Source organism: Aythya ferina (assembly GCF_964211825.1).
Source record: "Aythya ferina genome assembly, chromosome: 23".
NCBI lineage: Eukaryota > Metazoa > Chordata > Aves > Anseriformes > Anatidae > Aythya > Aythya ferina.
Window position 1 is genome coordinate 1,511,034 of NC_140321.1, and position 26,860 is coordinate 1,537,893.

A 26,860-nucleotide genomic window follows, 5' to 3' on the forward strand; every position below is an offset into this window, starting at 1 on the left:
TGGCTTTCCAGGTGTATGCAGGGTTATTAAAACAAGTACTGCAGGGCATCATGTCTCGGAAGCATGTGTGTGCTTAGCCCAGGGCAGTAGTAGGCTTTATGGAGCTGCAGGAAAACTTTTTCCTTGCTCTGCATCTCTTTGCATTTGAATTTCTTGCTTGCCATGCTGATTTTGGTGGCTGTGCAATGTGCATGATGTCTTGTTGTGTTTGGGGATGGCCACCAAAGCCCAAAGCATTAACGCTACGAGGGTGAATCCTTTGCATAGCAAACCACGAGGGTGACTCCGTTTAAATCCATGACAAGGGCAGCAGCAGAGGCTATCGGACTGAGCTGACAGAGTATCCTGGTTGCTTTTCAAAATGAAATACAACCTTCCTGTTCCTGGGGGGTAATCATCTTCCTGGCCTCCTCATTAGGTGCATTTTTTTTGTCTGCTTTCCATTAAAAACTGATTAATGAGAGCGCTGGAAATGCTCGCCTCTCAGAGCCTGCAAGGAACATGGTGCTTTTCCAGGACCAGAGCCCAAAAATAGAAGTGGTGTTTCATCAGATGATTTGTTTGCTTGCCCACAAAACCTGTGAAAGCGTGTTATTTACCTTTTGCTGTGCGAGGATTTCTAGCTTAGCTCAGAAGGCACAAAGAAATGTGTTGGTCTCAAGTGTTTTAGTGTGTCCTCGTGTTACGGGAGCTGTGGCGTACCCATAAATGTCACTAGCAGGATATATGTGTTCCAAATGAAATGCAAGATGTGCAAGGTGGATATGGGCTCTGAAATGAGGAGGACCATTGCAGAGTCACGTGAACAGTCAGAGCACAAAGGGCCAACACACATTTGTTAAATGAGATGTTGGATGAACTTGATAAGATGGCAAATTATAGTGTCAGGATAGGCAAATTATAATGTCAGGAATGTCAGAAGGAAATGTGTCCTTCTGCTCCCCACTTGTGCAACTGCCTGGAGACATTCAGGTTTGCAAGGATTTGGAGCACCCACAGTCCAGGATGCTCTCATTTGCTCAGGGCTCCAAAACACCTGTTCAGCATCCAGTTTATGCCTTACTGGATATCCAGATAACTCGTGCAGAGATTTTTGGGCTGCAACCACTACCTTTCAGTTGCATAGAATATTACTGGGAAAAAAAACACAACCACTCACTCATTGCTCCCTGAGTCACCACCTATTTGAATTTTGTCCAAACGTCAGGGCTGCATTGACACTCCAGCCTCACAATTAGAAAGAACTGGGAAGTTTGAGAAAAGCCCTGTTTGGACACTTCATAATTTCACATCAGGGATTTGTGAGGCTCCCTTTGGGGGGCCACAGCAGAACTAGATATAACCTTTGCTCTGTAGCTGGAAACATTCTGCAGGGGAGGACTGAGCTTCTGCAGTGGTTTGTGGAGACAATAAATGTTTTTCCTTCTGCTTTTATATTATTGCTGAAGTGCATAGCCAGGTTGGATGGCTCTCCCAAGGCTTGCGTGAAGTTTGAGCCAGGACATAAATCAAATAAGCACAGCTCCAGGGAGGGTGCTGAACAAGTTCACCCTCATTCAGCGTTTCTGTACCTCTTTACAAAACATTGGTTCAGTGGCAGCTTGCACAGATCTTGGCACTTTATAGCAGTCATGGAGCAAAGCGAAATAAACCTCATACATCTTTGTACTCTTGTGCAGAATACTTATTCAAGCTGTAAGGTTGCTTTTCTTTTAAGGCATCCTGAGATTTGCTTGGTGGCACTGGCTTGTTCCTGCCTTCAACTTGCTTTAGTTCTATTTAGAGGAGCTGAAAACATGTTGCTCTCTAAATTAATGTTTTCAGGTATCTCCTTGTGCTGTTCTTTAAAACAAAGCTTCCAGAAAGTAAATTAAATTACAAAGGGGCTAGGAAAGGGAACAGGAGTCCAAGGCCTGCGCGGCAAATGCAGTGCACCCTTGCTGAGAAAACTGTCTGGACACATCGGTGACAAGAAGGGGACAGCCACCGCTCCTTAAAGGTCTTGCAGCTGCTGTGATGCTCCACCTGCCCTCCACCACTGCCTCTGTACAGGAGTCAGTCTTCAGGAGGATTTGTCCCTTGTTTTGTAGCTCCCTGCCCAGCACACTGCATTCTCTGTATAACCCTCCCAGCCCCCCAGCTGTTTGCGGATCTTTCCGAGTGGGGTGGGATGCCCAGGGAAGGATGTCTCATGTTTGTGATGACTTTGCCCAGGAAAGCGTGATCTTTAGCCCCCTTTTCCAGGTGTTAACGCACACAGGGGATTTGGACCACAAAACAAAAGGGTCTGAAATGCCATCGATGCTGTGAGCTGCTTTTCTGTGTGCCCCAGGCTTCCCCAGTGTGGGCAGGAGGCACCCCACGTCCCTCTGTGCCATCAGAAGGCAAAGTGCTTTTCCCTGGAAAATGCTTTTCCCCGGGGGGGAGGGGCGGGGGCAAGGAACACAAAAGAACATTGAGAAAGTATGAATCCAGCAGATACTGGAAGTGCATGATTTGACAGGAAAAACAAAACAAAACAAAACCAAAAAACTAATTTTCTACCAATGCTGGGGAAAGGTTTCTGACTTTCAGAAGGGAGGATGCACAAACCCACATGTGCCAGGTGTCATGCAGTGGCTCCCTGCATGCCCCTGGGATGCTCCTGTGCATTGCAGGAGCCCTTCCTCAGCCTGGGAGACTTAGGTTGTTGTTGAAAACCAACACTTTAATAACCCCGTGTGTTCTCCTTTTAATTCTTATTTAAACTCAGTGTGTAAATTGAGGGAATAAGCAGATACAATACTGAATATAGAGCGGAAGCAGGCTTGAGTCATGAAAAGGTGACTATTTATTTGTTTATTTAGCTTCTTTTCAGGGTACCAAGCTTTCACTAGTGGGAGGCATCCCAATGCCTCAGTAAACCATGTTAAAACATTTCTTGAGAAATTCCAGACAAAATCTCAGACCATCCCAAACCTGCTCCTAACCTGTTGCTGCTGCACAGGGCTGGCAAAGTCTGTTTGGGAAATTAAAGGTGACTTGGGTCCAGGATGTTGAAATGCAGTGGTTTGGAGTAGTTTGCAATGGTTTTGGCTGGGATCAAGTGGAGGAACTTCTGCAGCACATCCCAGGTGTTTTGGGAGGGCTGTATGCAAAGCTGGGAAAGACCAGGATAAAAACCTTCCTGCAGATCTTGGGGTCCATGTCCCTGCCATTACCCTTCTCCTTAACAAAGTGAAACCTTTAAAATATATTGAAATAATGAAACAGTAGTTTTTCACAAAATACTGCCTCTATTAAAACATTTTGAGAGCTAAATTTAAAGCATCTGGAAAGCAGAGAGCTCAAGAGACCGAAGCAGGGTCAGGAGAAGTGCCTGAGCAGAGGGAGGGGATTATCAACTATCTTGATGTCAGGACAAAGAGCAAGGAGAAGAGGTGAAGCATGGCTAGATATTGCAATATTCAGTTTTATGAATATGTTTTTAATAATTTGAGCAATTAGGCAGCGGGAGAGGAGATTTACAGCATGACCCGGGCAGCAGCTAAGGAAAGCATCTGAAATGATTGCAACAAAGTGATGGCAAGGAGGAGCCAGGGGGCAGAGATCAAACAACAGCTGTGCGTGGAGACGTGCTTCATGGGCCCTATCCTCACCTTGTTCAAGTTGTTTTTTAAGTCCTGAGTCTTGAAGTGTGGAGTCTTGAAATAAAGCCACATCCATTATCATGCAGTTGGTGTCAGCACATGGGTAGGAGTAGCGGGCGTTTGGTTGGTGTGACATTTCTTGATCTGTCCTTGCCCTGGGAGACAGGCTTGGCTTCGGGAAGGGATTCAGGGAGCTGCTGGCATCCAGGGGATTTCGCAGCCCGACACAGACAGAGCTGAGGGGCTGCTGGGCATGTTGTGGTGATGGGTATCAGACCACTCTGTAGGTCTCTCCTTGGAGAACAAACCACCAGAGGGAAATCGTTGATGTTCACACCCACTTCACCGCCTTGCTGCAGACAACTGTGAAGCAAGGAAGTCTCCCTGGCCTTTAAGAGAAGTAGGGCCCAAACCTCTTCTCAGGCAGGAAAATTAATCCTTTCATTTAGCCACAGGGAACCTGATGCTGGGGGCAAAGGGGGCTTCTGCTCCAGTTCACTGTGTCAGCATCCCTTGGTGCTGAGATGCTGGGGAGGAAAACCGCTTATCCCCAGGTGCTCCCACTTTTCCTCTTCTTACCCTCTCATGTGGGAGGCTGTTGCTTTCTTGGTGGATTTTGGTGTTTTTTTTTTTTTTCTCTTTTTCCTTTTCTCCCAAACACATCTATCTTGCCTTACTCATGCAAAAATCTGTCGCCTTTTTTTCCACACCTGCTTGTTGAGCTGTTTTCAATCTCCCAAAGACAATCTGTGGCACAGACAGTATTAGTATTTCTGCACGGCAGACTTCATGGATTCACATCTCATGCAGAGAAATGCATTTACTCAGCCTCTTGCCCTCCTTGTGCTTTTAAACTGCAGATTAAAGGCAGAGATGTCACAGAGCCTGCACTTTGCACTGACCTGATGCCAGGAAGGGACCTCAGACACATGCTCAGCCCAGGATGTGCACTTTGGCCCCTTCCAGCAGGTGTTTTGCAGGGACTGTTGACAGCTCAAGATAATAATAAGCTTCATTTTTGTACCATATTCTCTCACGTCCACAGGGCAATTTCATGCTTTATTATGATTTCAGTGTTGTAGTTTATGCTGCAAGTGGAGAATTATGTTAGGATTCAGAGAAGCTCATTAGAACGCATTAAAGCTCTCCGCAAGATGGTTTTCCGGAATTAGAGGCTTTAACCTTGTTTAGTTAAAATTCAAAGCCAAGTATGGCCACTGCAGGACTGGAAGTGATAGTTCATTCTGAGGTTAATGCTCTTTATCAATTTACCAGTTCCCTTCACTGTTTCACTGGCTGATAAAGCATCCTTATCCAGAGAATTCTGTGCTGAGGTGCACAATGAAGCCATCCCGCTCCTTCTGCAAGCCTCTGTGTGCCATGGTGCTTGTTGCAAAGTTTGGTAGGTTTTGGACAGTTTTTGGAACAGTTGACCATAAAGTTGTTTTTTTCTCCAGATGTGCTGTGCTATATTACCACTGTCTTTCTGCCCTGGGAGCAATGTGAGTGATGGCTGCTGATGCAGGGATGGGATTAATTGCTGGTTGGAGGAGATTAGCCATGGTGTACCTGCCTCCTTCCTTACAGACTCTTTAAAGCCTAACTCTCCACCCCCAGGTAATGTCTTGAGCTCTGTCACTTATTTCGTGCTTATATTAGCTCAATTTTGGCTTCAGGGAGTTGGAGCTTCTCCTTATTGTTGCTGTAGCACCTAGCAAACCTGTCTTGAACTAAGACCCTTTTAAACAAGGGGGACCTTGTTTAAAAGGTCCTTGTTTAAAAGGACCTTGTTTAAAAGGTCCTCCAGCCTCCTAAGGGCTGGAGGACCTTGCTGGAGAACAGTAATAATCCCTGCATCCTTGCAAGCTACCACCAGTCCCATCTGAGTTCTTGCACCTACAACCACAACGTCCCTTCCCTTCGTGGAGGAGAGGGATGGATTTATTATCTACATAGTTTGCTCGGTTCTGGGGTGATGGTACCTCCCCAGCACTAAATAGGTACTGCCTCACTGAGAGCATCCCTTGCACTGCCAGGAATGTAACTGGCATGGGTAAACAAATTTGGTTAGTGCTTGTAGTTGTAGTTTTGTGCTTGTGCTTGTAGCTTTAGCATACATTGAAAAGGGATTTGAGATTAGGAGCCTCGTTCTGCAGGCGTCCAGGCAATAGCAGATAGGATGACGGAGTTACAGCAGGAGTGCAGCAGGTCACTGGTGTGGATGGGGTCATGTAAGATGACGTGGCTGAGGCCATGTGGAAAGTCAGTAGCAAACATGGAGACAGGTGACAGTCTCATGGCTTTTTTTTTTTTCCCAGTACTGCATCCAGGTCTGGGGGCCTCAGCACAGGAAGGATGTGGAGCTGTGGGAACAGCTTGTTGCCAGAGGAGGCAACAAGGATGCTCAGGGGCTGGAGCAGCTCGCCTGTGAAGAAAGGCTAAGAGAGCTGGGTGTGTTCGGCCTGGAGAAGGGAGAGCTTACAGCAGCCTTCCAGTGCCTCAAGGGGGCTGCAGGACAGCTGGGAAGGGACTATTTGTCAGGAGTGTGGTGACAGAACAAGGGGGAACAGCTTTAAACTGAAGGAGGGGAGATTGAGATGAGATATCCGGGAGAAACTCTTCCCTCTGATGGCAGTGAGGCCCTGGCCCAGGCTGCCCAGAGGAGCTATGGGTGCCCCATCCCTGGAGGTGCCCAAGGCCAGGCTGGATGGGGCTGGAGGCAGGGAGCTGTGCCCATGGCAGGGGGTGGAACTGGATGAGCTTTAAGGTGCCTTCCACCCCAAACCACTCTGTGATTCTTTTTGCCTAATAGGAAAGAAAAACAGGGCTTGAGTCTGCTTGAGGGGCTGAAACCAGCGTCCCAGATTTTGGCAAGGAAATTAATGCTTCCCCAAGCAGACCTGCTTGGGGACCAGAGAGCTTTTGAAAAGCTCCCGCTCATGTATGGATGGTGGGGACAGCAGGAAGGCTGTCATGTGCCTGTCTTCCTAAGGCTTTAAGACTTAATTTTGGGAGTGTTTCACAGCAAGTATATGTATTAAACATTGGCAGCATTGCCTGTCACCTTACTTAGAAAAATCTCAGATGAGGAATGGGGGAAAAGCAAGAAAACTACTCATCTTGGGCATTAATCACAGCTGTGCCAGGAGGACCAATTTATCAGTGGGCTGAGCAGAATGTGGAGAGGCCTCATCTGCTTACCTGTGGGATGGCAATGCAGTTCTTTAACTTGGGTTGCTCTTGAGACCTGTGGGGACAGTGCCTTCAGTGCCCTTTTGGGGTCCCTTGTCCCCCAGAAAAGCAATGGTGGTTTAGGCAGGGTGCTTTAATCCAACACCCATTGCTACTATTCCAAAATGGGGATAATGATGGATTAACAGGTGCTGGTAAGAGGGACAGGGCACAGAGCAGCCTTGAAGCATCTGGGCTTTTCTGCATCCCAAAAAGCCCCAGATGCAATGAATTTTGGAGCACGATTGCACCCCAGCTATGATGCTTCCTTGCACGTAGAATATGTTCCCTGTGCTCTGAAGCAAAACAGCCTGGACATGTGTACCATGCCTGGCTACTGCTGCTTGCACGGTCACAATTTGAAAAATCACTTCATAAGTAAATAACGACAACTCCATATGGGAGGCTGGGAGCCATTATCTTTCTGAATCAACTTTGATCATGTTCTGTGTGTGGGCAGAGGCTGGTTAGGGTTAGTGCAGGAGTTGAGATCTGAACAACAAGTTATGAAGCAGGTGACTCACTCATGGTGCTCTCTAGAAAGAAGCCAGTGGAAAAAAGATGGACATTGCTATGGCAGAGTGTCTGGCCCCATGGCACCCACCTGTGGCTCAGTGCCAGGGCTCAATTCAAGACCAGGGTGGTGGGAGTAGGTGCAGAGCATTGCTCTGTGCCGAAGGCAGCACCACAGCGGGAGCCCCAGCTGCCTGATGCTTCCTTGGGGAAGATTTTAATGTCAAGAGCAGATTTGGGAGTTTTGCATAAAATCTGATAAAAATGAAGTGATGCTCCCAGGGTGTCAGCAGCATGCAGGGTGAGAATATCTGAACCACAGATTTCCCCCATAGCAAAGCGAGTTAGACCCGCTCAGGTACAGTTTGTCTTATCCAAAGGTGCACATGGAAGGGAATGGGTGACTTGTGTCCTTGCAGCATCCCTGGTTGTGTACCTGGCACATTGCTGATAGGTAACATGAACTGAGATTAATTACATTCTTGCTGTCTAACCCCCACCACTCTTCAAAAGCACATAGAAACATTGCCATGGGGGGGTATACTGTGATTTTTCTTGCTTGTTCCTGGATTAACAGATTTGTTTCATGTGTCCACCAGCTACAGGGTAGAGCAGTGGCAATGGGAGACCTGCACACTATGGGGATAAGGGGAGACTTGGGGAGATGAGCTCTGAAGGCAACTGCTTGTGGTCCTAACAAAACATAGCGTTTTATCTAGCACATGCATGCCCAGTGCATGCACATGAGGATTATTAAAAGACTTATTAGACCCATAGGTCCTTAGACATGCTTTCCTCAAAATGCACTGACCTGGATAAGATGGAGCAGGTAGCCATTAACACTGATTAGCTAAAGGGGTCTGTCTGAGCTCATAAAAGTCATGAAACTACGGGTAATGTGATAACCAAGTGCAGGGAGGGCACACTGCTTGGGGAAGTCGAGCTGGCGGTGCTACCACTACAGCAACCATTTGGCAGCAAGTGCTCCGGTTATTAAAATTAAAAGATTAAATAAAACTTTCTGGACAGAAAATCCCCACATTAGTAACCTTATTTTTTTATAATTCTTTCTTTCCTTAATCAACAGGTTACTGATAAAATTATGAAGTGCAAATAATTGGGGAACAAAGAGTGTGTTAAAAAATCTTCCTTTTCTTTGTGGTTCAATAACCACAGGAGCAGTTGGTTTGTGTTGAGAGGAAAAACAAACAAACAAAATCACACACACACACCCCTAAATCTCCAAGTACGGAGCTGATGCATGCTGGGGGTTGGATGGGACTTGCTGTATTTGTGGGCAAATTGGCTTTTCTAAGGCATCACCCAGAGACTGGGGAAGGGATGTGCCACAATTCCTGCATATCTGGAGGCCACCCATTGACAAAAATGTCAAACAAAAGTGGCCCCCAGGTGCTGCATGAGACATGGTTTTGCGTTGACCCATGGAGCCAAGTGAATGCTGCTCTCCCTGGTGAGTAAAGGAGCAGAAACATTTTATTTGCACCCCAACCACTCACATTGAATCACAGAATCACAGAATTTCTAGGTTGGAAGAGACCTCAAGATCATCGAGTCCAACCTCTGACCTAACGCTAGCAGTCCCCACTAAACCATATCCCTAAGCTCTACATCTAAACGTCTTTTGAAGACTTCCAGGGATGGTGACTCCACCACTTCCCTGGGCAGCCTGTTCCAATGCCTAACAACCCTTTCAGTAAAGAAGTTCTTCCTAACATCTAACCTAAAATAGGTTACCCCTAATTTGCCCTCCATGGTGTCTGATGCCTGGCAGCACTGTGGCCGTGCTTCTTTCTGCATTCTGGCAGATTTTTTTCCAATAAGGCAGCAGTTGTGAATTGAATTCAAGGTGAAATGCTAATGGAGGTTTATTAAGAAAATCTTATTTTATGATGTTTGGTCACTTAGAAGCAAAGAGCTTGCTGTGATGTTTGAGGGTTGACAAGCAACACCATTGGAAATGAGAATTTTCAATGTTCTTGCACTACTCAGAGCTCAAAAGGTGGCAGGGTCACACATTGGTATTTAAAACATAACTTTAATGAATTGTGAGTGGTTTCTCAATGGCATGGCACCAAGCTGTAAAGGATTATTTCTTCCATAAAGCGGAGCAAATAGCCTTTAAAATAATTACAAGTACTATAAATGTCACGGTGTCTAATCCCAGCCCTGCAGGAGAGCCATGGTTTTGGGGTTTTGTATGGTTTTGGGGTTTTATATGGTTGTGAGGATCCTTTCATGGTGCCAGCTGTAGGCAGGATGTTTTGTGGTCAGTGTCCTAAGGACATCAGCCTCCAGTTGTTTGTTTTTTTTTTTTTTTTCCCCAAAGAGCTTTCAGTTTAACAAAAAGAGCTTGCCCCTCATGGAGGTTTGCACATCCCTGACCTGAAACACAAATTGTGGGGAGGGCAGACTAAAAAATAAATGTTATTATCACTGCTAGGCCTCCATTCTCTCATTGTGTATTGAAATATATCCTTTCCCTACAACTTGGCATTCTTTTTCAGAGATGATGCAGCACAGAGCGGCACTGATTGCAGAACTTGGCATAAGATGAAGGTGCAGGATTTCACACCTTCTGTGCTTGCTTGAAGTCTCATGAGACTTCCACACAAGAAAAAAAAAAAAAAAAAAAAAGACACCAAAAGCCCATGCAAAAGCAGAGATTTCTTCAGCTGGAGTCTTTGTAAACCAGGTCTCAGCTGCAGAGGCTGCTCCAGGTAACTCCAAGCCAGCTCATTTGTTTTCTCACAAGCTTCCCTGGGGTGGGGGGGACATTGCAGCCTAGGCCATGCATCCTGCAGCCTCCTGCAAAGCAGTTGGCCGCAGACAACTGTTGGACCCAGCTGTAACTCACAGCAATTGAGATGGGAGCATTTTATAGACAAGCTAAACCACGATGTTGCAGCCCTAGCTGACAAGGCAGATGTATAAAATGCAGCTCAAAACCAAATTGCACAGCCCTACGGGCTGCTGAAAAGCAAAGCTTCAGAAAACACATTGCTTGTATGGCTTCAGAAATCAAATTGCTTTTATGGCATCCTGCAATTTTCTGCATGGCTGACTGCCACCATCTCTGTATCCTGCACCAGAGAGGCCAGTGTCCCATGGCCCCCTCTGACATCCCCACCTGCTTTGCAAACACTGATGGTTTTTGTCCATTTTATTGTCTCCATATTAAGCTCCAGGCATTGTTCCCTGCTTGTTTAGCTTATACCTCATGACATCGTGGCAGGAATTGAGAGCCTGAGTTCTCCTGAGCTGAGGTCCCTATGTTGCCCTTCATATTTTCCTTTCTTTACTGTTTACCTTTCTTTACTTAAAGAGTGGTTTTCATAAAAAAAAATAAAAAAAAATGTGGAGAAGCAAACATCATTTGAGCAAGGTCTACATTAATGTCCTGTGTTAATGTAAATTGCATGCTTGATTTCTAAGCATAGGTCAGTTTGGCTGCTTAATTGAGATGGATTTGAAGCAGATGTGCATCATGTCCCTGAGGTATGGATTTGCCCACAGTGGTTCTGCACCCCTGCTGCTTTTGATGGTGTAGAAACTTAGGGGGAAAAAAAGTTTGCATTTGCTTCTTGAGCTTTTATTTCTCCATGGCTTCTAGCAAAACCTGATACGTCTCTGCTGTTTTGATTTTTTTTTCTCTTTCCCATGGATGCTTGCCTTAATACACGTATCTCCTTGGGAGACTTAGACTTAAGGAGAGAAATCCATGCTTCACCTTCCTGGTTTAATTGCAATCGCAACCCTTTGTCCCAATGTGTGACAGAAGGGAAAGGTTGTAGGGAGTTTTTCTATTCTGCTGGTTTTCCAGTTCAGGTTTGCTTGTGTGGGGTCGGCTGGTTGCCTCTGCAATTTGTAATTTGGTTCTGCGCCAGCTCTGTTATTACGTTAACAACAATAAGCTTTCAAGCTGTCAGCCCCTGCTTTGGTGATAATAAAATATGCTGCAAATAAGGCAGCCTTGCAGAGCAGCCACGCAGTCCAGGAGCAAAGGGAAGTAACCTGATGCAATGACTAACTAAAGTAATAAGGTGTGGACGGAATAATGACCCAAGTTATCACATTGCTTTGCAGAAGCTTTTAGCATTTCAGACAGCTGCGGTTGCTCTAACCTAAAGCTGCTTTGCTTTTAATTGACTAATAATTACTAATCCCTGAAGATGGCTGTGGGTAGGTACATGGAACATTTCCTCACTGGTTGAGTAGTCAGGGGAGATCCCCTCTTGGTTTCATCTCTGATAATCCCTCTTTCCTGATTTGCGTTGGGTTCATGGTGCTGTTGAGCAAAACGCTTCTGTCCCTTGACACTGGTCCTTTTCCTCCTTGTTGTTCTTCCAGACCTCCTTGGTAAATGGTTCCTGTAACTGCATGTTGTGCTTGAGATGTGTGTCTGCCTTTGCTGCATACAGGGCAGCTTGTCTCCTCACAGCACCTCTCTAGTGGAGGAGCTAAGCCCTTCTGGGAAGGAGCAGGACACGCTGACCAAGACCCACTGAGTCGCTAAGCTCCAGGAAGACTAAGGGGAGTGAGGAGCACGTCTTGCCCCGAGATGCTCAGCTGTTTGTTATTGCACAAAGCGTCGCGCAGCACATACCATGTTTGATACATCCCTTCTTGTTGAAACCTTAAAGGCTGGGAAGCGAGGATTAGCCATGATGGAAGACACTGCTGTGGTCATGCCTGAGGCTGCAGGTTGTGATCATTTTGCTTTGTGAAACTATGGCTCCAAACCCAGCCTTGGACCACGGTGCTGGAGCAGTGGCACAAGGGGACTATCTCTGCCCCAGGAGGTTGCAGCTGGCTCTTATGGGAGCATCAGGCCCACAGCAGTGTCATTTCAAGCCTTTATTTCTTGCTGCTGCAGATGTAAGCATGGAGAAAGGAATTACCCTCAGTAGGGGTGAAGGCAGAAGTAGGACAAGTGACCATGGGGAGAATATCACACAACTGTCTTCCAGGGTGAGCTGCCTTTTGGTTTTCTGACAGCCAAAGCTAAGACAGTAAAGAGAGTAGGACCGCCTCCATGCAGTGAAACCCTCCCTCCCCTCCTCTCTCTATCCTCCTACGTTACTTGACTTTTCCTCTACTACCTCCCTTCCCTCTTTCTATATGGACAGGGACAGGTCAGCTGTGAAAGCTGCTGTGACCAGGCCAGCTCAGGCTGCATTAGTTCAGATGACGATGATCTGCAAAGCTGACTCAATAGCTGACTTGGTTGGGAACAAACATCTGTAAAAGTCCTCGACAGAATGCGTGCAGCTTTCCAGGATCCAGCAATGCTTTTAAAAAGCCACCAGGGAGACATCAAAGTGCAGAAAGCTTCCGGCGGTGCTCAGCCTTGTTTTCTGTGTTTCTGATTTTGCTGCGGCAAGGCCATGGCCGAGGGACTGCTTGGTGCAGCTATAGGGCAGCAAATCTGGGGGGAAAAAACATAGGAAAACCGCCCAGATTCAAACTGCATCGCCCTGATGAAGCTGTCACATTCCTCAGTGTTGTTCTGCTGCTTCCTAGCTCTTCTGGTACAACTCTGATGGGATGTAGGGAGGCTCTGCAGTTAGTTGCAAATAGATGGAGCTACAGCAATGAGTGGTTCTGGATACAAAACCAAAATGTCATTTGTGGCTTCACCGGTTCCAGTGAGAAATGCCGCATCCCCCCTCTGCCAAGCACCCAAAAGAGGGTCTGTGTAGCTTTAGCCACTTTAGCAATGCTTGTCATTTCTCCCATTTTTCCTGGTCTTTTGGGACAGACCGCATGCCCCCAAAGGCTTGCTGGGATTTACATCACCAATGGTGCAATATGTATAAAAGGTTTGATCTTGAAGTTGCTGAAGTTTCCCATTGCTTACCCAGAGATAATTCTCCAACGATGTAGCTTTGTTAATCTGTCTGGCATGTGGGTCGCATGGTAGCTCTTTCCTTCCAAGTGAAACATCCTTTGGAGCCCTTGTTTCAGCCTGTTTCTGCTGCAAAAAGCATTTCTGATGTGACCAAACATTGCTCCCTGCTTTACATCATTCAGCAGGAAATACCTTGCTGCAACATCTCTGCAGACCCTGTGCTGACCCACAGCAGCGTTTCCACCCCTGTGCAGCATCTGAAAAGGCAGCTCCTTGCAGTCCTCACCCCCTTCCTGCTCCTGAGCACTGCCTCCTTCCCTGGCCACTCGCAGGATGCTGCTACTGCTTTTGTTGGCTCTCAGGTTTCCTCTGCAGGCATCAAGCAGCTCAATCTCCTATCCCCTTTTTAGGCAGGTTTGTTGTAAAACTACCTTGAAAGTCCACCAAAGCTAGTGAAATAGCCTTTCTTATTGATGCCACTAAGGAAATAGACCTGTGTGCATTTATGGGCTGGATGTGCAGGATATCGTTGGGAGTATAAAACGCTTCAAATAAATTCCTCGAAATGGAGAGAATGAAAATCTTTATTCCATGATTGCTAAAGATCCAAGCCTTTCTGTAGTTAGTGTCAAATTAATTACAAAATAAAGCCTTTACATTTCTGAACAGTTGGATTTTACATTTTTAGAGTTGAATTTTGTTCCTGATTACTGTAGGCTTACTCTTGTGAAGCGAAACATAAAATAAGACCAGGGGAAAGTTGGTAAGGGAGTCATGATATCTGTAATTTCAGGCATTGACTGTTCTGCACGTTCAAAAGGTTGTTCCTTTTTTTTATTTTTTTTTTTCTCCATAGTAGGTATTTTCTCCTTGTGAGACTTTTCTCTCATGCTTTAGTAGGGTAGGAGCCAGTGCATGTTGCTTGCATAAAGATTAAAATAAAAGGCAAAGAGAGTGTGTATGTGTAGACAGTATTTCATGGAGTTGCCTTTGGAAGCCTTTGTTCTGGGCTTTTGGGGTCATTTATGTTTGGATCAGAGGATGCTCCAGTCACTGGCGGTGGCGGCTGCCCTCCTTCAGAACCCCTTTGGTTGCTGCACTGGGGACTGATGCTGCAGTAAATCAGAGCGAGGCCAAAGCAGTGCTGTTGGTGGGCACCCCAGGGAGTGCTTGAAAATAAAAATACCAATGTTTTGGGTGCGGGTGCTCAAAATTGTGCATTATTGCAATCTGCTGCCTCTGTAGCAGCAGTCCTTGGGCTTTACACCTGGGCGGTAGCTTCTCTCCAACTAGTACCTGCCCCATGCGTGGCACTGCATCACTTGATGAAATTAATGACTGGTGAATTTAGCACAAATAAAAAGCCATACTTTCATACAATCTGTAGTCAGCCTCTAAAATTCACTGCCACAGCAGGTTGACTGTGTGTTTTTAAAGGATCTGGATTAATTTTACGGTCAGCAGTGGGTGCAGTTCTGTGAGGCACTGCCGTTTGCACAAGATGAGACTGGGTGCGAGGAGATGCTGCTCCTGCCCAGTGCAGGCTTGCCCAGGGGGAGTAATTCTGTATATCACAGAATCACACAGAATCACAGAATTGTCTAGGTTGAGAGAGACCTCAAGATCATCGAGTCCAACCTCTGACTAACAAGTCCTTCACTAAACCATATCGCTAAGTTCAACATCTAAACGTCTTTTAAAGACCTCCAGGGATGGTGACTCCACCACTTCCCTGGGCAGCCTGTTCCAATGCCTAACAACCCTCTCAGTAAAGAAATTCTTCCTAATATCCAACCTAAAACACCCCTGGCGCAACTTTAGCCTGTTCCCCAAGGTTATTACAAACTCAAAGGAACTAAAAGCATTGAAACGAGCCACGCTGGCTTTGTTGTTACTTGCACTCAGCTCCAGTTTCCAGGACTCCAGCTCAAAGATGCTCCAGAGCCCGAGAGGCAGTGACAGCAAGCGTCTGTCTGCCTGTGCTCTTCCCCGCACGAGTGCGGGCTGTCTCCCATCCAGGCAGTCAGCTCTGTGTCTGAAATGCCCCAGGGAGCTGGCAGTGCATAACTGGAAAGGGTGTTTTAATAAATAAATAACTAAAAGCCCATCTTTTAAATGTAAAGGTCATCTCATCCATCATCTTGGAAATAATTGAAAAAGAGCCAGAAGCAAAGACATGAGGACAAAAATATATACAGCCTGGTGCAAATATCTGTCTGTTTGACCCCATGTAGGGCTGGTGATGCCCAGGGAGGTGAGACCCCAGCCCAACCTGGCTCCTCCCATCCAAGGAGAGCTGTTGGGAGCCAGCATGTTTTGTCTTGCATTTCCCACTCCTTTTGTAGCCGTTACCAAGAGGCAAGTAGCTACTTCCAACTTCCCTGGCTGCCAGGATGCAAAGGCTGGGTGCCCCGAGGAAGGGAAAAGGCTGCCCAGTGCAGAAGCAGCATCAAATCAGCAAGCTGTAATTAAAAAGTCCAGCACACTGAATTGAGGGGAGTTTTTGTGCGTGATAACCAGTGCAGGCTCCTTAGGGCAGACAAAGTATATGTGTATTTTGGTGCTGCTGCTCACATCTCTGAGGCAGGGAAACTGTTTGCCATAAAGAGCTTTGAGTCCCCCTTGAGTGTCAAATTTGCTGTAAAAACATAAAGAAGTAGGTGCTGGGCACCTAAGCCTTTTGGTAGCAAGTGACCATAAATAGACTTTTCTGAGGGCTCTGCTGTAAATATCTGTGTTATGTTTAAGGACAGATGCAGAGTGAGCTCCTGTCTTCTTTGTGTCCTGTTCCACATCACATTCACTGTAATGGAGCCATCTCCCTGTCTCTCTCTTTTTGCTGCGTTTCATGAATTTATGAAGCAAAATGTCCCAGGGCTTGGGGAGACCTTCGGGCAGTGCTGCTGCAGGCAGGATGGTGACCATTGATATATTTAAACCAAAAATCCATGTTTATCAGCATCTCTCAGAAAGGTTTTGAGTGGAATAAAGAGTTAAAAGGAGAAAAATTTTGCCTTTCAACTAATTGGGGTCAGGCTGACTTTCACCCATCACCAGCAATGAAGCAGGATAGCCCTGGAGGGGAGGGGTGCAGGTTTGATTTCACACGGTTTGATGCACTTTGTTGTTTGATTTTTCTTTTTCTTTTTCTTTTTCTTTTTCTTTTTCTTTTTCTTTTTCTTTTTCTTTTTCTTTTTCTTTTTCTTTTTCTTTTTCTTTTTCTTTTTCTTTTTCTTTTTCTTTTTCTCTTTCTTTTTCTCTTTCTTTTTCTTTTTCTTTTTCTTTTTCTTTTTCTTTTTCCTTTGCATTTATTTGCATTTTGCACTTACGTTTTCTTTTTGCCACTGTTCCCTTCAATGGCATTGCTTTTCCTTCAACACACTGTAAGAGCTGGGGTTTTGCTGTATGCACTATCCTGGAGCTTCGATCGAGTCATTTGGATATGATTACTAGCAGTCGTGTGGCCCCGCTGTGTTTCTGAAAGGGCAATGTGCTGCTTGGTGCTGTGGCTGTACAAATAATAAATAGCAGCTATAAAACCTCTTGCTGAATTAGCTATTTCAGCAGTAATTTAAATTAAAAAGCTAAATGAGGTTAATCCTTGAGCCAAAGGAAGCTCACAGAGTGTCTGTGCTGGCTTGCCTTGTGTGGCTGCAGCTGCTTGCCTTGTGCTAGTAAGTAGTCCAAACAGCCGAAATCTAATTCAATCCACCATAAAAAGTCATTGGGAATGACGTATATTAACCCAACGGGAGTCAAGGGCAGTTGCTGAGAGCCTCATCATTGCCCGACTGCTGTCATGGTCTCAGATCTTGCTGTGACCAGCCTCTGGTGGAAACACAGAGGGACCACAATGCTCGGGTGCAGCCCACACTGGGCTGCGATATCAGATCCCCTGTTCTCCAGCATGGTTCTGCTCTCAAAAGTGACTAAAAATACCAGCATCTTGTGCCTGCTTTACTGCCACTCGGTGATTTTGAGATTTAATCCATTCCCTTTACAAGCATGATATTTTTTCCCCCTGCCTGTCTGTACCAGTTTACCCTGGAATCACAGAGTTAAGTTTGTTGTGTCCTCAGCAATGAAAGTAACCCCAAAATTCAGCCACATCCCAGGCTGTGCTTGCTCTGCCAAACTTACAGAAGTTCAGAGCAGAAACATTTGACTTCCTATGGACAGCAAGTTGGGACTATGGTTACAAATTCTCTTTTTGTAATAAAATTCACTCTGAATTTTGGGCATGACATTTTGTATACCTTTCTGTAAGCAAGTGGCCATGCAGTGCTGTGCCTCTCTGCATTGACCCATGTGGTTTAGACATATGGATCCATCCCTAGATCTGTCTTTACCAATATACATATCTCCCTTCCTGCTATGTTCTTGCCTTTCCCTACTGATTGCATGGGGCTTGGTAGTAGAGTTTTACTCCAGGTTTTACTATAGGGACCTAAAGCTAGGTGGGATAAAATCCACTTTAGCTATTATTTTCATATTTTCCCTGCCATGAGGGGATCATTTGTTTTGCAGCTGTCACCAGGAACGATTTAGCACCAGGTGGGAAAAGACATGGCAGGGTTCTGGAGAGCTTCAAGGGGCCTTCGCATTTTGGCATGCAGCAGGGAGCAGAGAGGCGAAGCATGATGGGATCGCCATGCTCCATCCCAGGAGCCAGCACACGGAGGTGGCTCTGGAACACTGCATGCTCCATGAGTGCAGTAGCCAAAGCTTGGAGAGAATCACACCCTATGAGGTAGCAGTTGCATTGGTTGTATGTTGAAAGCTATAGCATTTCACCTAATTGCAAGCCTGATCCAACTCAGCAAAACTCCCACTGTCTGCCTTCAGAGCAGGATGATATGAACATGACTATGAAAGCTGTTCTCCTCATGTTACCATAATTTCTGAGCACCTCACAGGCAGGAAGGAATGCAGGTGTCCTCACATACTCCTGTGGAACAAGACACTGCCAATAGCCCTATTTTATCTGTCTACATACTGCATTTTCCATGGGAGGTGAGACGTGAGGACCGCCTGTCTGGCTCACCATCTTGCAGGTGGCATATGCATGAATGATGGGGAATGGCTTTGCATGCACAAATGATGGGGAATGACTTGGCATGTATGCATGATGGGGAGTTGCTCTTGCTTTGCTTTCCATGCATGAGCAATGGGGAGTTCTTTGCATGCACGAGTGATGTGGAGTTGTTTTGCTTTATATGCACGAGTGGTGGGGAATGGCTTTGCTTGCTGTGATTTTCTGCACTGGACAACACTGGGGCATTGCCAGGAGGTCTACATGCAGCCGGTGGGTGCAATAACACACCATGTATGCGGTTACTCTGAAGTTTGCTCTTCCAAATAACGTAGCCATCACAAGAGAGCCAAAAAGAGCACTTGTGCTAACTTTTGAGCATCTCTAACTAAAGTACTTGGAATTGCATTACGGAAACATCTTTCCTCGATTGACTGTGGAGGAAACTTGACAGCCTAAATGGTGCTGCACTGAATTATGGCTTGATTATATGCCAGCGAGAACCTGCAGTGCAAAGCCCTCAGTGCACGTGCATCAAGAGACACAGGTCATAAAACCAACACCCGACCATGTGGCCGTGGCCATTCACACCGGCCGTGGTGGCCAGGCTGGTCCTTAACGCCACCCCACACTCTTGGTGGGTTCAGGCTTTGCTTTTTCTCATGCCCCAGATATTTCACTTCAGACAGAAGCTATAAACACTCAGGGCTGGAAGTGGTAAAAGTCTCCTGGGGTTTTAGGATTCACTGAGTACAGAGAAATGCTGTTTTCTGTTCAACATTTAGTTCTCATCTCCTCTGAGTAATGATGAAGGAGCAGTTGCTGTTTTTTCTTAGGAAAAGGCAAGAGATGAAGTTGTTCTGCTGGGAGTATTTGGAACTTTGTGTTCTTCTCATGAGGCTGACGTGTCCCTTCGCGCGGGCTCTGCAGGAAGGCTGGGCCTTCATACAGGGAATGGCCTGAAAAGTGCCAGACATGAGGCTGGAGTGAGGGTGAGGAGCAGATGTTCCCAGTGCTGGCTAGGGGGAACTATCATGTGGCTTCTCAGTGTCTCAGAAGGGTTGCAGAGGGGCTGAAGGCCACTGGTAGGGAGTCTGAAGCCTATCTCACTATGTATGGGTGACCATGATGGACAAGCCTATGAGCAATTCCCTATCTCTGCTTTGGCTTTGGGGTGCTGATTGCTGGTTTTAAGGTGCTTGGAGGTCTGGAGATGGGTCATCAGCATTTTCAGACCTCATTTAGGTACATAACCTCCTTTCTTATCTGCAGGGTTTTGGGGTAGATGCTGACATCTCAAGTCCAAATGTTTTGTCTACTCCCTTTGCTAAAGCTCCACACTGCTCACATATGTATCTTGATGTGGATGGGTGCTGAGGGGATCCATGGGCACCCGTTATGTGCTCTCAAGGTATTTTTGGCAGGGCCAAGGAGCAACGTTGCCATTGGTGATGTGGTACACTTCAGTCCCAAAGCTGCAGCTACTTCTGAGTCGTGCTGCCACTCAGTAAGGAGTTCAACAAGGGTAATGAAGAACAGTTCATTAAATGAATCAGTGGGGAGAGGTTAGGAAGACAGATTGTAATTATTATCCAAATGAATCCTGGCCTTCACAACATAAGCTGGCACCTGTTAAAAGACTCCAGGGCTCCCACCACTGGGATGTGTGGAGCTCCTGGTAGAGGGACAGACAACGGACCGCCAAGCTGAGCCATAATGGTCACGAAGGAGGACTGAGCACACTGAGTCACCCGCTTTGCTTCTCTTTCCATGCCATCTGCTGCTTCCTGAGGGCATCGTCCAGATTTTTCAGCTTCTCTGACCTCATTCAACCCGAGTCTGGCAATATCGCATCCCCAGCCTGACATGTCTCAGACTGCTGACCTCTTTTTACCCACATACACATGTTCCTACATGCCGAGTGGCCTTACAGTTGTGCTGGGGCATTGATTTTCATAAGATGTGAAAGCTTTTGTAAAATAAATAAATAAATAAATAGTAGAAATAAAACATTAATGTGGTCTTTTAAAGAGAGCTGAATCACAGAATCACAGAATTGAAGGGGTTGGAAGGGACCTCGAAAGATCATCGGGTCCAATCCCCCTGCCAAAGCAGGTTCCTTAGAGTAGGCTGCCCAGGTAAGCGTCCAGACAGGCCTTAAATATCTCCAGAGAAGGAGACTCCACAACCTCCCTGGGTAGCCTGTTTCAGTGCTCTGTCACCCTCACTGTGAAGAAGTTCTTTCACATGTTGCATGTCACATGTTTCGCTGAAGACCAAGGGAGTGTTGGTGTTATGGTGTGCAGCAGGTTCTTGGAGGACCAGTGGATGCTTTTCTGCAGACCAAGACTTGAGATACCGAGTTTACGATTGATTCACAGGTTAATTGGTATTCCTGTGGGACATGAACCTTTGTGAGAGCAGGCAGATGTTGTCCCTGCTACTAACGAATTATGGTCAGGTGGGACACCACTGCTGTTGTGCATCGGTTTGTCATGGGTGGAAGTAATTAGGGCCTGATGGGGATCAGAGAGAGGGGAGCAGTTCCCTCAGTTTATGGCTCAGCATAATTCTCAAATATTTGGAGCTTCACCATTATAGTTTATTCATTTGCTGCCAGAATCCTAGTGCTATATTTCTTTTTAAATATCCACTCAACTAGTGTTAAATTGCAATGATCGCTGTGGAGGTGATTTATGCCAGCTGTAAGGACCCTCCGTAAGTACTCACCATTCAAACAAATGCTTGCACCAATATGCCATTACAGGGAGTGGCTGATTGCACAAATATGAAGGAAAGGGCAATATCTCATGGTGAATTAAATGTGCCAGCCTGTCGCGCTTCTGTGTTTGTGCTGCTAGAGTTTAACTGCACATGAAAGGTAGAATGCAAGGGTATGAGCCATCATCTACTGGGCAACATTTAATGCCATCCTATAAAATAAACAAATTAAAAACCAAACCAGTGGCAAAAACTGGTTTTGAAGGCAGAGGTCAATGTATAAGGTGTGTTATACATTATATAGCAGCTTGTCAGCAATGGCAGACTTACAGTTGGGATGCTGCCTCCTAGTTTGTAAAAAATAAAATAAAATAAAAATAAATAAAATAAAATAAAATAAAATAAAATAAAATAAAATAAAATAAAATAAAATAAAATAAAATAAAATAAATAATGCTAGCACAAGACCATCTTGGCCTCAGGCAGTATCTAGGACTTCAATAACTTCTTATTTAAAAACAGCAGACTTGTATAACAGAGGAGCTGGCATCCTGCTGCTCCCATGCAGTTGTACAGGAACAGCACCCAGAGGCGTGTGGGCAGACATCGAACCGATTTCAGCAAAACATCTCCTTGTCTTGCCTTGCAGAGGTGCTTGACAGCCCCACTGGTATGTCTGAGTTTTGGAGGCCAAAAGGAAAACCCTGTCTTTGTAAACACATCTCTGACAACTTCTATGGCTCTGCTTTCCAGAGCTCCATCTCCATCACTTTTCTCCATTGTGAGATTAAACCTGACACCACAAAGGATGGGTGATATTTTCCTTGTCTGATATACTTCTGTGCCAGGTTTCTGATAACACAAAACAAGCACAGATTTAAACACAAATCCACGGCTGCTCTTTGAAGGGGAGAAGATGCCCAAACATTTCATCTATATGTGTTTTCCCTACTGGTTTACATTAACATTTGAAAGAGCTGCACCAAGAGGTTGACCAAGCAAATTGCCTTTTGAATACATGGGCCTGTGGGTTTTTCATATTCCCTTGGTGGTTTTGTCAGTCTGAGCTATATCGTCCTCCCCAGCAAAGAGGATGCCCCTAAGGCTGGTGAGGCTCTTGTGTTCCCCGCCCTACTCTGCAGGGCTTTGAGACCTAGCTTGAGATGTTGCTGTAAAACCCGATTTTACAGCACAATGCGCTGGGGGGCTGAGATGCTGTTAGCTTGTGTCCTCAGTGCTGTGTCCAGCTCTGGAGACAGTGCTTTTTGCTTCTGTGGTTTGAGGTGCCCCAAGGCACCTCCCTGAAGATGCCGCTAGGGTAGTGGGAATGTGGAGGAGCTCAAGGTGCCCAAAAGCATATCCATGCCAGCATTTGAGATCAGGAGGCTTGGGTGGGAATGTTATTGCCATCCCCACCATTCTGGGATGGACTCTGCCCTTTTGGCCAGGTAGACATAGTGCTATGTTTCTTCCGCTCCTCAGTACTGGGATTCCGTCTTTGAATCGCCATCCCTGGAGAGATTCAAAAACCACCTGGATGTGGCTGTGAGCAATCTGCTATAGGTGACCCTGCTTGAGCAGGAGTGTTGGACAAGTGACTTCCAGAGTTCCTTTCAAATGTTCCGTTTCACCTGCCTGCTTCACATCTGTCTATCAAGTTTGGTTATGTTTTATTGGAAACCTTCCAAGAGAAATTTAGTGCAATTTTAAGGACCTGATCTAATTTTTTATTTTTTTTCCTAGCAAAAATCTTGTCTCTCCCTGGGATAGGGATTTGATTCCTTCGGTCCATCTGAACTTAGGTTTGGAAGGAAGGTGAAGTCTTTTCTGACCACTAGGTGTGAGTTACCTCCATACCAAGCTGTCACTGCTGTCTAGTTCTCCTTTGGAAAGAGATCCCCTTGGGATTTGATGCTTCAGGAATCTGTTTATTGTAGGCATCCATTGCAATTTGCTCTTCGCAGCCGTCATTTTGTTTTAAATAATGTACTGCTACCTCCTGCCAGAGTGTGAACAAACGAACCATTATGATACACTTGCAGAGAGCGAACTGAACTGTGCTGTTCCTCACACCTCAAGTGAAATAACGTCATGACTCGGTGCCACTGTTGCCTCAGTGAAGGCCACAGGAGAGCGGCGCTGTGTGCAGGTGTCAAAAGCTCAGAAATAAGGTCTTCTTTCCTCCTGATAAGGATCTTTTCCCATCATCTCTTGTAGGTTCCTGCCCAAACCCATATCCATGCTCCTCAGCACCATGTTCCTGTTCTCCTGGGCCTGTCTTGCTCAGGAAAGTCCCCTCGTTTTTCTCTCCATTCTGTTGTCCATGATGCTGTTGGGCATGACGTGATAAGATGCATCTCTGAATCTTTGTGTCCCACAATTGCAGAGAAAAAGGTTGTGAAGGAAGCTAATTTACCCTCTTTTGAATGGTTAGTACCTTAATCTAACAAATAATGTCTTACCTTCTCAGCGAGCTCTAGCCTGCATATTTGTCTGGATTTAGAAAAGCAATTTACAGACTTCAAATTGCTTGCTTTTACCATCATTTTGCTCCATATTGAAAGGATAATTTATAAGCAGATACGCTTGTCCTGTGTATGCTGGTTGTAAACTGTGACATACCTTTTTCTCTATTACTCCAGTCAGGCTTGCTTGTGTTTTGAATATCAGTCCTTGTTGGCCTATTTGTTTGACATGCAGCAGGAGATCTATCTGTTCCTCTGAGCTCTTGAAGTTATTGTCTTCTTCTTTGTACATGGAGTGTGTATGGGATACCCATGCTCAGCTTTTTAATTCCCCAGGATACACACTTTATTCCTTTGTGTGTCAGCACAAAGAAGGGATCGTTGTGTCACTCAAATACTGTTTCACACGTTTTGACCATGCTTATTTACCTTTGCACTTAAATGGGTGCAGAGGAACTGTCAAAAACAGCCAGAGACTCATCAAAGGAAAAAAATGATATTTTTTTAGACAATTCTCAAGGCACATGTCTGTATTTTTTTTCTGGCTTGTGCTGGGTCTCTTTTCCATTTTGAGTTAAAACATTAATAACAACATGAAGCGCTGTTTTCCCCTAAGACAAATGCACTGAGGTTAAATCATTCTTGTTTGGCTCATGTTTACTGTCTCGGGTGTACCACAACAGCTACTAACTGTGATGTTACCCTTTCCAAACATCTCTATCCTTTTATCTAGGTGATTCGATAATGGTCTGAATCCTTCCAAATCCGTGCCCTGTTATCAGGGAGCCAAAAAGATCCTGAAATCAAGAGAATCTACTGAAAAAGCTTTATCTTCCTAAGCAATCTTTTATAGCAAGGGTGAGAAGGTCAGGAACAGCACAGCCCTGTTGAATATGAAGTGAAATGAATGTGTATGGATTTTTGAATTTGGCAATGCTTTTTTTAAATGTTGATATAAATAGACTTTTATAGTTGCTTAGGGAGAGGTGGAAAGTCTTGTGGTTGAGGCTCTCAAGAGAGGTATGGGTGGTGGAAAGAGCTCACATGGGGCTTGAGGCAGAAGGCAGCCAGCAGTGGGGTATGGACACCACATGAGATATGTACCACAGAGGAAAAATAAACCCGCTGAAGCTCTATTTAATGCCTGCTACTCTCCACAGTTCCCCCCCAAGCGGTGCTGCTGACCCATGCTCCATGCAGCATCGTGGGAGAGCAGGGTGGGTGGAGTGTGCTTCCTGGGACACAAAGAGGTTTGCATGAGGTTTGCATGCGGGGGTGAAGCTCCTGGTGTGGGCGTGTCCTGCTGTGTGCAGTGGTGTTGGCTGCTGCAGCTGTATTTTGGGTGCAGGAGTTAGCAAGAGGTGCTCCTACATAGGCAGGGCAGGGTATCCTGGTGCAGTGCTGCAGTGTTGCTTTCTTTCCTTTTTCTTCTTCCTGTCCCATCTTCTGGTCTTTGCTTGTTTCCTTGGTTGATAGATGAATTTATGGCTCCTTTGTGCCTGGGCTTTTTGCAGGGCCAAGTCTAGCAGAAGACTGCCTGAAGGCATCCCCTGGTTGCTGTTTCAGCACCAACATTGCCATACGTGCTGTAGGGCTGCCTTTCCCCTAGGTTCCCTGAGAATCTTATCCTGCAGGGAAAGGCTCTTATTCCTCAACCTCAGTTTATTCTTTCATTTTCACTTCTCAGTGCTTTTCAGGCCTGGTAGTGCTCTCCCTGTGAGAGCTACTGTTTGCGAGTGGTGGGAGCAGCATGCAGCCAGCTCACATCCTCACTGGAGGCATCTGCGTGGGATTTAGTCAGATCAGGAGTGAGCTTTGGGAGCAAATCTCCCAACCATTTCCACTTACTGTGATTTGCTTTGCATTGAGTAGCCATCTTGGGCTCAACTCCCTATGGAGGAAACTTAGTGGGAAGATGTGGCACCTGTGGACATGGGACCAAGCTCAAGTTGGTCCAAAGGAGTGAAAAGCCCTGAAACAAATCTTAGCATCATGTAGGACAGTGGGTCCTCCTCCCTGGCTGTTTTGCTCTATACATCCTTCCTGGTCCTTGCTGTTTACTGATGTGTCCCTTGTTGGTCTCCTCTGAAGCACCACTTCTTTGCTTAGCTGCTAAGCCTGGTGGTGACCCCAAAGTTTTCATGCTGTAGGTACTTCAGCAAAGATACCCAATTCCTTGTTAGGACTGTTCTCTGTATCATAGTCATGACTCTGGTGCACTATTTGGTTGTACAAAACCACAGGTACTGCAGAGCTGAAAGGGCAGATATGCGTCAGGAGCCTTTGTGAGGATTGGTGCTTAATGACAGCCCTAATAAGCAGCAGAAAATGACCGGACTTCCTTGGAAACATTTCCTTGTAGTCCTGGGAGTGATGTCAATGCTGGATTTAAGCTGTGTCTCAGGTTGTCCCGGGGACTCGCTGTTACCTTTGATGGTTGCTTCCTGAAGGTGGAGGGGATGGGAAAAGCCCCTTCCTTTTCAGCTCAGTTTGATTTATTTTTCTGTGGCGGGGCTTGCAGAAGTGCAGCCAAAGTGAGTCGTGGACCCCTGTCGCTTTTTGTTGGATGAAAATGCCCTAAATGGAAGTTTTATACTTAGAATTTTACAGCTGCAAAGGGCAATATAAAAAGCCCTATAAAATTGCCTGGATTTATTTGGCTAAAGGCTGCTCTGGGTGCATCAGAATCTAAATCCTTATTCAGCATTTACAGTGCGCTTTGCTTTATATATAAGCTTGCTTGTTTTCCCATGATTTTCACTAATGTAGGTTTTCTTCTTCCTGTATTTTAAGCTATCCTAATTAGAAATTTGTGACTTCTGTCTTTACAGCCTATCTGGGAAAACCCATCTACAGGCACTGGCTACTAACACAGGCTTACTATTGTTCAGATTATGTTTCCAGCTTGAATGGTTTAATAGGTCAGTCAAGTATTAAAAAGAGATTTTCACTCTGGTAAAATCTTTTTAAAAGGGCATGTTTTTTCCCGCAAGCGCTTTGTATTCTCTGTGTCCCTTTTGCTCCAATTGGAGTTTTTTAACTTGAGTATGATTTCATGCTCCACCATAGCCTCATTTTCTTTTCACCTGCTTCCCTGATGCTGCGCTTTATAAGGCATATGTCAATATTTGATAGGAATAAATTGATGATGACTCCAGCTTCTGTGTAGCTTTATGAATCATCCTGGGGTCGTGTGATCTCAGCAAATGCATTAGCAACTGATGATTTCTGCCGAGGCAGATGGGACTACTGCCAGTGTGCCGCTTGCTCTTGTGCTCCCTTTAGTCTGAGTATTCATTAGCGACGTTTGCCGGTTGCTTACTGATTGCCAAGACAGACTTTCCAAGACTGCGAGGGGCGACTCGAAGGTGCCTCATGGTCCCTGTCTCAGGCCAGTGCT

At 45.7% G+C, this 26,860-nt stretch overlaps 1 protein-coding gene across 6 annotated transcripts in view; it reads left to right on the forward strand.

Annotated features, from left to right (window-relative positions):
• ASIC2 (acid sensing ion channel subunit 2) overlaps window positions 1-26,860 on the forward strand; it is a 577,174-nt gene that overhangs the window by 501,292 nt on the left and 49,022 nt on the right. The window lies entirely within an intron of this gene.